This window comes from Hemitrygon akajei, chromosome 5 (genome assembly GCF_048418815.1).
Source record: "Hemitrygon akajei chromosome 5, sHemAka1.3, whole genome shotgun sequence".
Lineage (NCBI taxonomy): Eukaryota > Metazoa > Chordata > Chondrichthyes > Myliobatiformes > Dasyatidae > Hemitrygon > Hemitrygon akajei.
Window position 1 is genome coordinate 91,150,885 of NC_133128.1, and position 13,247 is coordinate 91,164,131.

Sequence of the window (13,247 nt, forward strand, 5' to 3'; positions counted from 1 at the left end):
CTCTTGAAAAGTGGAGGCATTGGCTGGAAGGAGGCAAACACCCCTTTTTGGAATGGACTGATCGAGAACTTAACTTATATTCAGGATGCCAAGAGACTGAACTCTCATCAGGCACGTTGGTCATTGTTCTTCAATTTTATTATTACAACGGACCTGTTTCCAAGAATCAGAAACCGGACGTTCTGTCTATGCAGTTTGAAACTTCAGATAAGGAGGAGATCCCAGAGACCATTCTCTCCAATTTGAGGCTAGTCTCTACCATTAGATAGGGGATCAATTCCATGGTGCGGAGAGCCCAGGAACAACACGAGGCTGATCCCGGAAATGGACCACCTGGTCCTGTCTTTGTCCCTGAGGTGGTCTGCACTAAGTCATTGAATTGAGGGTGGGCTTCCCACATGGTTGGTCACCCAGGAGTTTGTTGTACTCTGGACTTTATAAAGAGGCAGTTCTGATAGTCAGGCACGACCAAAGAAGTCAAAGACTACATTTCGGCATGTGGTGTGTGTGCCTGGAATAAGGAACTCTGAACACTACCCCAAGGGCTTCTACTGCCTCTATCTATACCCACTTGTCACTGGTCACATATTTCAGTGGATTTTGTCACTGGCCTTACTCCATCCTGAGGGAATACTCTCATTATGGTTGTGGTGGGCCAGTTCTCGAGGGCTTGTCACTTTGTTCCTCTCTCCAAACTACCAGCTGCAGTGGAGACAACAGAACTGATAGTACAAAATATCTTCTGGATTCTCGGCTTCCTCTGGGATATCACCTTGGACCAAGGCCCACAATTCACTTCCAAATTCTAGAGGGCCTTTCGTCTTCTCATCAGGGCAACTGTTAGTTTATCCTCAGGATTCCACCCTCAAACTAATGGACAGACAGAAAGAGTGAATCTAGATTTAGAAAGATGCCTAAGTTGTCTGGTCTTGGGAGATCTGATGACATGGAATGACCATCTTATTTTGGCAGAATTCATGCACAATAACCTTTTCTCACTCCTGCATTGGGATATCCCTTTTCGAATGTCAGTTTGGCAGTCTACCACTATTCCTGGAGTGGGTTAAGAGGTGCAGGCAGACGTTTTGTAAGGCAAGATCGACTTTAATGGCCTGCTATCAACAACAGGCCAAACATCGAAGGTGACCAAATCCTTCTGTCTGGGCCAACGGGTTTGGCATTCACCCAGAACCTTCCCATGTGGGTGGAATCTTGGAAATCGGCTCCCAAATACATCGGCCTTTTTAAGGTTCTCTAAAAAATAAATCCAATGACGTATCACTTACTGTTATGCTGTATATTGTATATCCATCCCACCTTTTATTACTCTCTCTTTAAGCCTGTACTTTCCGGTCCCTTGACCCATGCTCCCAAGGCTCCTCTTCCTCCTTGTTTTGTCAATGGACAACAGGTTTACACAGGTGACTACCACACTCTCGTTGTGTTCTTGGCAAGATACAATATCTTGTGGACTTGAGGGCTATGGCTACCAGACTGTCATCGTGTTCTTGGCAAGATACAATATCTCGTGGAGTGGAAGAGCGATGGCCTGGAGGAAAGATATCGGACCTTCAATTAATCATGGACTTTCATAACAGACATCCTGATCGCTTGGGTCATCAGGTGCCAGCCATGGGGGTTGGGGGTGGATGCTGTCATGAACCCTTCGGTCCAGTGAGGGGCACCAGTCAATGGCAGGTCTCAACGCACCTGGACATCATATATTTGAGTTTATTAGAGTCGTATCATGAGACTTTTATCATATGCTGTCTCTGTTTTTCATGACACTCCTGATGTGAATACGGTTTCCTTATGCTTCTCATTCTTAAGTGACTAGATTTTGATTTTGACCCGCCTGCATTTTCTGTGTTTTATGTTCTATTTAAGATTATTCTGGACCAGCTCTCAGCTGAGTACTGGATTTGAGTTCTGTGTGAACTGCTGGTCCGTGCGAACTGCTGGTCCGTGCGAACTGCTGGTCCGTGCGAACTGCTGGTCCGCGCGAACTGCTGGTCCGTGTACTGGATTTGAGTTCTGTGTGAACTGCTGGTCCGTGTACTGGATTTGAGTTCTGTGTGAACTGCTGGTCCGTGTACTGGATTTGAGTTCTGTGTGAACTGCTGGTCTGTGTACTGGATTTGAGTTCTGTGTGAACTGCTGGTCTGTGTGAACTGCTGGTCCGCGTGCTCAAGGCCTGAGTAAGTGAGCTCTTAGATTGATTCACAAACACGAGAAAATCTGCAGATGCTGGAAATCCAAAACAACACATACAAAATGCTGGAGGAAATCAGCAGGCCAGGCAGCATTTATGGAAAAGAGTAAACAGTCGATGTTTTGGGCCAAGACCCTTCAACAGGACTGAGTTTGATTATTCCCTGTATTATTCTCCAAATAAATCTTCATTGTTAATTTCTTCTATCGAGTCTTTGAGTTTACTTTGCATCTGGGACCACTCGTCTGAAGATTGTTACAGGTGATGGATCATGTGCGGGAAGATGGGATTAGTTTAGTTTGACATTATGGTCGGCACAGACATGGTGGTCTGAAGAGCCTGTTCCTTTGCTATTCTATTTTCTATGAATCAACTTTTGAACAGAGTCTTTTAGCCTTTCCCAAACCACTGAAGCAACTTGTGTACTGGCTGCACAGAACGAACTTACAGGCTTCTTGGAACTCAGACCACACAGTTGCTTGTCTCCTGGGGTAGCTAAGAAGGAGCACTGCTGGGTGGAGCCATGAACCTTTAACTGCAAGCACAAGCCTCATGTATGAGTGGTGCCTGCTCCCCCACAGTCTTCCTCCTTGCTCATACACTCAGTGATTTATTAGTGTAGAGTAAACTCCAAGGAGCAGAGTCTGGCTGGGTGGGTCTACAAACATATGGCAACTACGTGCAGTCTGCTGAGCTTCCAGTCCCCCCTGACAGAGGAAGCTATTTTAAGGAATGTAGTGCAGCAGCACGTGGTGTTTCTAGGGTTTCCCAGCATAACTGGCAGAGCAGTTGCAATATAATTCAAGCATTTTGGAATTCTTCTGTACGACTTGGCTAGATGCCATACCAATACAAACACGAGTTTGACTGCCACGGTAGCATAGCTGTTAGTACGACACTGTGACATCTCAGGTCATCAGAGTTCAATTCCAGCTTCCTCTAGAAGAGATTTGTATGTCCTCCCATGATACATGTGGGTTTCCTCCTGATGCTCTGGTTTCCTCCCACAATCCAAAGACATACTGGTTTGTAGGTTAATTTGTCATTGTAAATTGTCCTGTGATTAGGCTTGGGTTGAATGGGTGGATTGCTGGTGATGTGGCTCATTGGGCCGGAAGGGCCTGTTCCGTGCTATAATCCTTAAATGAAAAATAAATTTCCTCTGCCTCTTTTCTTTCCTTAACTAATATAATAAAACGTATGATCTGGCTATTGTCACAATGCTGATGGTGCAAAATGGCTGCCACCCAAACAGAGCTCTGTGTATTGACCAGAGAAGTACCGTAGATTCCGGACTACAGAGCGCACCTGATTAAAAGCCGCTGGCTCTAATTTTAGAAATAAAATCAATTTTTTACTTGTAAAGGCCGCACCGGATTTTCGGCCGCAGGTGTCCCACGTTGTAATATGAGATATTTACACAGAAAGATATTACACGTGAGGATTTTTTAACTTTTAATTAAATCCATATGGTAACAAAAACAAATACATATTGCAAATGCTTTTTTTCGAACCGTGCCCGTAACGCGGCTACTTTTAAATATACGTTGCGTATACTTCTTTACTGAACAACATTCCAATATCTCCTAACGACTGGTAAAAAATATATATACTGCAGCCTACCAGGAAAAGTTATTGATCGCCTTTAACTTAAAAGCAGCGTTTTCGCTCCGCCGCTCCCCCCCCCCGCCGTCCCGTTTATCGCAAACCGGTATCCCACAAGACGCGGCGAAACCGGGTGTGACATCATAGCATCCCGCGATGTAGTACAGAAAACAAATATAGTTAAAACTCTTCTAACTTTAACTAGAAAATGAATTACTAAGCGAAAATATTATAAACTAAATAACTGCCATAAAGGCAGCACAATGCTTTTCTTCGAGTGTTTTCCATGTTGATGAGGGTGAGTACAAATGACTGATTTACAATAATTTAATTGTGAAAGTGCGCTTGATTTATCGTACAATTTCATTGGACCTCTGTGAACTACTCATCAATTTTATTGGTCTACTGTTACGAGGCAAAATGTTTACGAGGCGGCATGAAAAAAAACCATGTATTAGCCGCTCTGGATTAAAGGCCGCAGAGTTCAAAGCTGTTCAAAATGTGGGAAAAAAGTAGCGGCTTAAAATCCGGAATCTGCGGTATATGAAAATCAAAAAGAAAACCTGAAGATGTTGGAAATCTAAATTAAAAACAGAAAATGCTGGAGACACACAGCAGCTCAGGTAGTTTCAGTGGGAAGAGAAACAGTTAATGTTTTAAGCCTGGGACTCTTCATCTGAACTGGAAAAAGGGAGAAAACAGATTTATTTCTTCACTGCTTGACCTTCGGAGTGTTTCCAATATTTTCTGTTTATTGACCACAAAGAGCTTCAGAGCATCCTAAATTCATGAAAGAAGCCATTTAAGCACAAGCTAGTTGCACTTTACTGAACTTATTGATTCTACAAATTCCTCAGCTTTTGTGTACAGTGCCAGTGATCCACAATCATTCATGGGAGCAAGGAATGAAGAATCTGTTACAGTACATCAGCAATGTAGGATGACTCCAATTCCCTGGAATACTTCAAATAACCAATCAAACATTTTTACTAGAGAAAGGCAAGAGTCCACAGTTTGCAACCATAAGACAATGCAGCCAACTTTGTTCAGTAACACTTTCCTTATTCGGAACTTTTGTAACACTAAGTTCGCATCAAATACTAACCTTGATGTAAACTTGTATTAAGAAAGTGCTGGATGAGGAAAGTGTCATCAACCAACACCGGCTGTATTGTCTTATGGTTTCAAATTGTGGGGGTTGTGCCTTTTGTCTAAAATGCCTGTTTCAACAGTCCCTGATGGTTCAGAAACCTCAATTGATTAGTAATTTCACCTCGGCCAAGAGTTTCAAATGCCTGAATGAATGTGGCATTCAGCACTGGTAAAGCAGAGGCAAGGTTCTCTCTGCAGCTAGGAGCAGAAGCAGGTTGTGCAGCCCTAGCATAAGATCAGGTCACATTTGACTTAATTCCCATGCACTGAATACCATGATCAAAAAAGCTGAAGATGCTGCAAGTTTGAAATAAAAGCAGAAAATACTTTGTCAAAACTGGGAAAGAGAAAAAACAAATTCGATTTGAGGTAACTTCCCTGCAGAGAGAGAGCCTCTTTGCAACTTGGAATTAACTTTTTTTTTCTGTTTCCTAGTTTTGATGAAGAGTCTTAGACCTGAAACATTACCTCTGTTTCTCTCCATGGATGCTGCCTGATCTGCTGAGTGTTTCCAGCATTTGATTTACATAGAACATTTCAGCACTGTACGGGCTCTGCTCTAAAATCAGTCTAACCCTTCCCTCTCGCATAACCCTCCTATCGTGTGTGTCTAACTATCAGCCTCTTAAATATCCCTAAAGTTTATATCTGCCTTTACCACCACTGTGGGCAGGGTGTTCCGTGCACCCACCACTCTCTGTGTGAAAAAACTTATCTCTGACATCCCCCCTATACTTTCCTCCAATTACCTTAAAATGATGCTCCCTTATGTTAGCCATTTCCACCTTGGGGAAAAATCTCTGGCTGTCCCCTCAATGTATGCCTCTTATCATCTTGTACACTACTGTCACACCACCTCTCATCCTCCTTCACTCAAAAGAGTAAAACCCTCGCTTGTTCATCCTATCCTCAGAAGACATGCTCTACAATCCAAGTCAGCATCTTGGTAAATCTGCTCTATACCCTCTCTGAAGCTTCCACATGTAGAGGAGATTTACCAAGATGCTGACTTGGATTGGAGAGCATGTCTTCTGAGGATAGGATGAACAAGTGAGTGCTTTACTCTTTGGAGTGCAATATTCCATGTGTAGTCTAACAAGGGTTTTATAGATCTACAACATTATCTTTGGCACTTGAACTCAATCCCTCGACTAACAAAGACCAACACACCATATGCCTTCTTAAAAACCCTATCAATTTACGGGAGAATTTTGAGGGATCTTTGGACAGATGGATCCAAGATCTGTTTCTCTGCACTGTTGAGAATCCTGCCACTAGCTCTGAATTCTTCCTTCAAACTGGATCTTCCAGAGCAAATCAATTCACACTTTTCTGTTTTGAACTCTGTCTGCCGCTTCTCCGCTAGGCTCTGCATCCTACCAATGTCCCACTGTAACCCTCAACAAACTTCTGCGCTATCTACAACACTGGCACCACTTTTTGTAATCTGCAAACTTACAAACCCACCCTTTCACTTCTTCATCCAAGTCATGTTTAAAAGTCACAAAGAACAGAGGTCCCAGATCAGATTCCTGTGGAACACTACTGGTCACCGACCTCTAGACAGAATATGCTCCATCTACAACCGGCCTCTGCTTTCTACGGGCAAGTAAATTCTGAATTCACACAGCCAAGTTTTCCTGGACCCCATACCTCCTGATATTTTGAACGAGCCTACCATGGGAACCTTGTCAAACACATCTGCTGGTTTACCTTCATCAATGTGTTTTGTCACATCCTCAAAAAAATACATTCAGGCTTGTGAGGCATGACCTGCCTCTCACAAAGCCATGCTGACTGTTCCTAATCAGACTTTTCTTCTCCAAATGCTCATAAATCCAGTGTCTAAGAATCTTCTCCAATAATTTGTTCAGCACCAAAGAAAGACTCACTGGTCTGTAATTCCCAGTGTTATTCCTACTCCCTTTCTTGAACAAAGGAATAACATTTGCCACTTTCCAATCATCTACTGCCCTGCCAAAGATCATCGCCAAAGGCACGTCATTCTCTTCCCTTGTTTCCCATGGTATGTATCGTGTCCAGTCTGGGAAGCCTTGTCTCTCCTAATGTTTTACAGAAGTTTTATCTTACTCTCAACATGTTCTGGCATATGGACCTATTTTACACTGCAAAGTATTCATTAAGAAACTTTCTTGCCTCATTTTATATTTTATCCATTTTTGGTCCTACTCTCACTCTGTTCTTTATGTTTTTTCATCCTTCTGTTCTTCATATATCTGTAGATTGCCTTAGGGTTTTCCTAAATCCTACTTACCAAGGCTTTCTCATGCCATCTTCTAGCTCCATTTTAAACAACTTCCTGGCTACCTTGTAATTCTCCAGAGTCCTGTCCAATCCTTGCTTCCTAAACCTTAAGTAAGCTTCTTTCTGCCTCTTGACTGAGCATTCTACATCCCTTATCAACCATAGTTCATTCATCTTATCATTCTGTCCTTGCCTCAATGGGACATACCTATATAGAATCCCATGCAAGTCCTCCCTAAGCAACCTTTGCATTTCCATTCTGCATTTCACTGAGTACATCTGTCTCAATTTATGCTCCCAGGTTCTTATCTAATATCATCACAATTCACCTTTCCATGCCATCTGCTCCTATCCCTCTCTATTGCTATGGTAAATGTCAGGAGTTGTGTTTGCTATCTCAAAACGCTCTCCTACCAAGAGACACCTGACCAAATCATTTCCTAGTACAAGATCCAATATGGCCTCTCCTGTAGTCGGCCTGTCTATATATTGCATCAGAATTCTTCTAGAACACACTTAACAAATTCTACCCCATCTAATCCTTTCCTCTGAGGAGATGTTGAAGTCACTCATGATAACAACCATGTTATTTTCTGCATCTTTCCATAATCTGCCTCCTGATCTGTTCCTCGGTACCCCTGTTGCTAATGCTGAGTCTAGAGAATGCTCTCAATAGAGTGATTGCTCTCTCCTGTTTCTGACTACCTACTACATGGACTCAGTCGACAATCTCTCCATGGCGTTCTCCCTTTCTGCAGTTTTTGATACTACTCCAGATTAACAATGCCACTCCCCACCTCTTTAACTTCTCTTCCTGTTGCTTTTGAAACATCTAAATCCCAGAACATTGAACAGCGATTCCTGTACTTGTGACAGCCAAATCTGTGTAATGGCCACAATGTTGTAGTTCCATCTTAAAAATTTTCATTGCTTCTAGTTCTAATTTAGTAGTAAATCCCTCTTTCTCCAAACTCTTTTTGCAATTTCTCTTTACCTTTTGTAGGAAATTGTTTAATTGTTTTAAGTACTTCGGTTATATCGAGATCAGTCCATGAAAAGAGAGATCAGAGTGGGAGGAACAGTTGTGGTGAGGGGAAGGAAGGACTGGTGTGTTTATTCAGAAACTAGTTTAGTGTGAAGGCAACACTCTGCTATCTCCTGGCCCTCAAACAGGATTGTGATGAGGCCCACCCTATGGATTCAACTCTTTCTACCCAGTTCCATCTCAGCTGAGAGAAAAAATGGATCAACCATGATGAAATGGCAGAGCAGACTCAATGGGCCAAATGGCCTAACTCTGCTCCTATATCTTATGGTTTTATGGTTCATGCCGATTCAATATCTCCTCATCCTCATCTAAACCTGTCCTGCCTTCCACTGGAAACTCCTCAAACTTATCATCCTGTAGCAAGCCCAGGTCCACTAGCACCCTACAACATGCAGACAATATATTGGCCACTGCTGCGTGTTGTTCGTCGATCCCAGTACCTTAATCTCAATCTCATCCTGTTGTTTGCAACACATGGCACCCATTATGCTGAATTCTGCCAACTACGCCAATTTTGTAGCGAAAAATTATTTTTTAATTCATTTTATTTTCCTTTCTTATTCAGCTCAGGGTATTTGCATAAGCATCCACAAACAAAGAAGGTACTTCACACATTGTTAAACCATAAGAAAACACTTTATTAGAACTTAGCATAAATACAATACAGATAAACAAACATCTACAGTGGTAGCTGGACAGAAATCAAAATAATTCTTATCAGTCACTGAACAAGCAGATCTCTGCAATGTCGGGGGAGGGCAGCCACAGATCCAACAGTCTGTTTTCTTTTTCTATCTTTCTAACTCTAACTTGACCATACTCTTCCCTATCTTAGCACTAGCACCAGCCGTGATCTAGCCTAAGACAAAAACTCTTTTCTCCCTTGCAACAAAGAGAATGCCCCTCTTTCTACCCTTCAAAGCCCCTTACATGGGTATTTTTCCCTCAGGACTCACACCACTATGTTCAGGAACAGTTATTACTCCTCAGCCACCGGACTCTTGTACCAAAGGAGATAATTTCACTGAACTTCCCTTGCCCCATCACTAAAATGATCCCACAGCCTATGGACTCACTTTCATGGACTCTTCATCTCATGTTCTCAATATTTAATGCTTAATATTTTTATTATTATTATTTTTGTATTTGCAGTTTGTTGTCTTTTGCATATAGGCTGGTGCAATCTTTCATTAGTTCTATTAAGATTATTGAATTAATTGAAGATATTCACAAGAAAGTTAATCTCCGATTGTATTTGGTAACATTTATGTATTTTGATAATACATTTAGTTTGAACCTTTGAACTTTAAATCGTGGTGGTACTAGCTACACCTTCCTTATCTCTTACTACCTTCAGCCCAGACAATCATGTTTCTCACCACTTTCCACTATTAAGTCTGCAGACTTATATTTCCTTGACTTGCTCAAGACATTGCTGTGGAATGGTTCTCTTGTACTTTCTCAAAACAGATCCACTCCAAGCTAACACTATTTTGGCTTACAGACTTCTATTTTATTTTAGCATTTACCAGGGTCGAATCACATTTAAATCTCTCCTTACAACTTGATCTTAGCTTTTTAACCTGTCAGTGCTGCACCTTTAAGGGGTTAAAACTACTGCCAGTGTTTTTATTCTGGTTTGATGTTTCCCACATTACCAATGGTGTCCACTCTGCTGACTTGAACAGTGTAATGATTTCATTGGAAAGTAGCCATTGCCAAAGGTGGGCAACACACAGCTGATAATCCACCCGCCTCACTCATGTCCTAAAGAATTGTGTGCGGTTGAAGAGTTTTCTCAGCTGGGAAGAAATAAGTCTTTTCACTACAAAAAGCTCGCCTGTGCTTAATGTACTTTATATCAAACAGCTATCATAGATCAGTGAGGAAGAGACTCACTAGTAAAATCCAACAACAGAAGTATATTTTGTTTGAGTAATATACTGCAGTTGTTTTTTAACGTGATCTCAATTTAGAAATCTGTGACTAGTCTTGCAGCTAGACTTCCAACTAGTAATGATCATGGAGCTAACCGATATTTTCAACCAAGTTCCTGGTTACTGCCATATTTGGCACTACCATTTTTGGCAATGTGGAGGATCAGAGGGATCTTGGGGTTCAAGTCCATAGGACACTCAAAGCTGCTGTGCAGGTTGACTCTGTGGTTAAGAAAGCATATGGTGCATTGGCCTTCATCAACCGTGGGATTGAGTTTAGGAGCCAAGAGGTAATATTGCAGCTATATAGGACCATTGTCAGACCCACTTGGAGTACTGTGCTCAATTCTGTTCGCCTCACTACAGGAAGGATGTGGAAACCATAGAAAGGGTGCAGAGGAGATTTACAAGAATGTTGCTGGATTGGGAAGCATGCCTTATGAGAATAGGTTGAGTGAACTTGGCCTTTTTTCTTTGGAGCAATGGAGGATGAGAGGTGATCTGTGGAGGTGACCTCTCATCCCACTTGGAGTACTGGTGCATAAGATGATGAAGAGGTATTGATCATGTGGACAGTTAGAGGCTTTTTCCCAGGGCTGAAATGGCTAGTACGAGAGAGCACGGTTTTAAGGTGCTTGGTAGCAGATACAGAGGAGATGTCAGGGATAAGTTTTTTATGCAGAGAGTGGTGAGTGCGTGGAATGGGCTGCCGGCGACAGTGACAGATACGATTGGGTCTTTTAAGAGACTAGTGGACAGGTACATGGAGCTCAGAAAAATAGAGGGCTATGGGTAGCCCTAGATAATTTCTAAGGTAAGGACATGTGTGACACAGCTTTGTGGGCCGAAAGGCCTGTATTGTGCTGTAGGTTTTTTATGTTTCTATGATAGTCGATGTCAAATTCTATCTGATAATCATTCTCGTGAAATGCTTAATATATATTAAACATTAAAGGCAACTTGTGTATTGGAATGGTGAAGGTGGAAGTCATGCATATGAGTACATATTGGTGTAGATTTTTGCACAAAGTGATGGAATGCTTTTGGCTTCTCTTGTAATTGCACAGGTGTTAACTTATATCCAATAAATTGAAATTATTATCAAACTTTCAACATGTATCATGCAACACTTAGTTATTAACCCTCTCCTTCCCACCGACCTTAGTCGGATGCGTAGCAGTGTTTGTATCAGAGCAACACAAACTGCTGGAGGAACTCAGCAGGTCAGGCAGCATCTGTGGAGGAGAATAAACAGTCGACTTTTCTGGCTCAGACCTTTCATCGGGAGGTTTTCAGCAATTGCTGAATCTCTTGCTGGTGATTGTACCATTTTCATTTTTATGTTCTATATTCACTGCTCACAATGTAGCCTTATCCATATTGGACTGGATGTCTGCTTTACAGAACACCTCCATTCAGTCAGTTAGCTTCACCCTGAGTTTCCATTTGCCTGTCACTTTAATCCTTCATCTCACTCCCAATTTGGTGCATCTTAAATCCAGTACATCCTCAGCTATTCCCAGATCCAGTCAGCCTGTAACCTGGCAGATGAGAGTGTTAATGGAAGGGAACTAGTTAGGTCTTTGTTCCAGAAAGAAGTGGAGGGCTTAATACCTTCCTAGTGGGGGGTGGATGTGTAAAGTTCATTGAATACACAACATACAATACATAACCTTTGACACACCACGTCTGCGCCAGCCATGATTCCAATTTAAAACAATTTTATCGGCCTGCATATTGTATACAATCTTTTTGTTCTCTTTCTATTTGTTTTCATTGTCTGTCTAAATGTCTCTTAAATGTTGCTGTCATGTGCTGCTTCCCCCACTACCCCAAGCAGCATGTTCCAGGCACCAACCATTCTCAATTTGCCGCGTTAATATTCCCCCTTGAAGCTATGCCTGCTAGTATTTGACATCTGCACCCTGGTAAAATCATTAAGATGTTTGAAAGGTTAATAACAACTAGATATCCACAGTGAAGAGTCCCAATGTAGTGTCCTGACCTGAAACGTCCAGCATCCCTCTGCCTCACAGATGCTGAGTTCCTCTAGCAGTCTATTTATTGCAAACTACAACATTCCCATTTCACAGATGCTGTTTTATTTCTAGTCAGTTTTGTCTTGTTTCAAATTTTGAACAACATTCAAAACATTCGGCATATTTAATGCATAGAAGGGGCCATGAAGTGAAAGGCATGGTGGAGGCTGCAGGAGTGTGGAGTTGAACAAGAGAGAGAAACCAAATGCGAGGAGTTGGTCTTCAGGAAGGTGTTCTCCAGGAACTGATACTGGTACTTCCACCTTACTTGAGATACGGTGGTATTCATAATTTGCAAATGATCCAAAATATGAATGTGTAACACATCTTGTGGAGGAAACTGATAGGGTTCAAAAGGATGTCAACAAAAAGACAATATAAGTTGGATTTGCAAGGGAGTTATGGAGAGAAGCTAAGCTGTCTGGCACTTTATTCATTGGAAAGTAGGAGAATCAATGGTGGTATTATAGTTGTGTGTAAAAACGTGAGAGACATGGATAGGGTGAATGCACACAGTCTTTTCCCCTCAGTTGGAGAATCAAAAACTACAGGGCAGAGCTCAATAGTGAAAGGGGAAGGATTTAATAGGAACCCAAGGGGCAACTTTTCACCCAGAGGGTGATACATATCTGGAATGAGCTGCTAGAGGAAACGATTGAGGAGGTGCAGTACATTAACAACATTTAAAAAATACTCAGACAGATACATGGATGGGAAAGGTTCAGAGCAGGGGTTCCCAAACTGTGGTCCGTGGACCCTTGGTTAATGGTAGGGTCCATGGCATAAAATGATGGGAACCCCTGCTTTAGAGGAATATGGGCCAAATGCAGATCAACAGGACCAGCTTAGATGGGAATCCTGGTCAACATGAACCATTTGGCCCAAAAGGCCTGTTTCTGTGCTATATGACTCTGACAAGCTTCTCGCATTGGTGGACATTGACGTTTAATGGATAGAAGAGCACAACTTTATAATGTTATCCTCTAAAG

The 13,247-nt window shown here is 42.1% G+C and overlaps 1 protein-coding gene across 2 annotated transcripts in view; it reads left to right on the forward strand.

Annotated features, from left to right (window-relative positions):
• The window catches only part of vwa8 (von Willebrand factor A domain containing 8), a 501,727-nt gene that overhangs the window by 404,798 nt on the left and 83,682 nt on the right, over positions 1-13,247 (forward strand). The window lies entirely within an intron of this gene.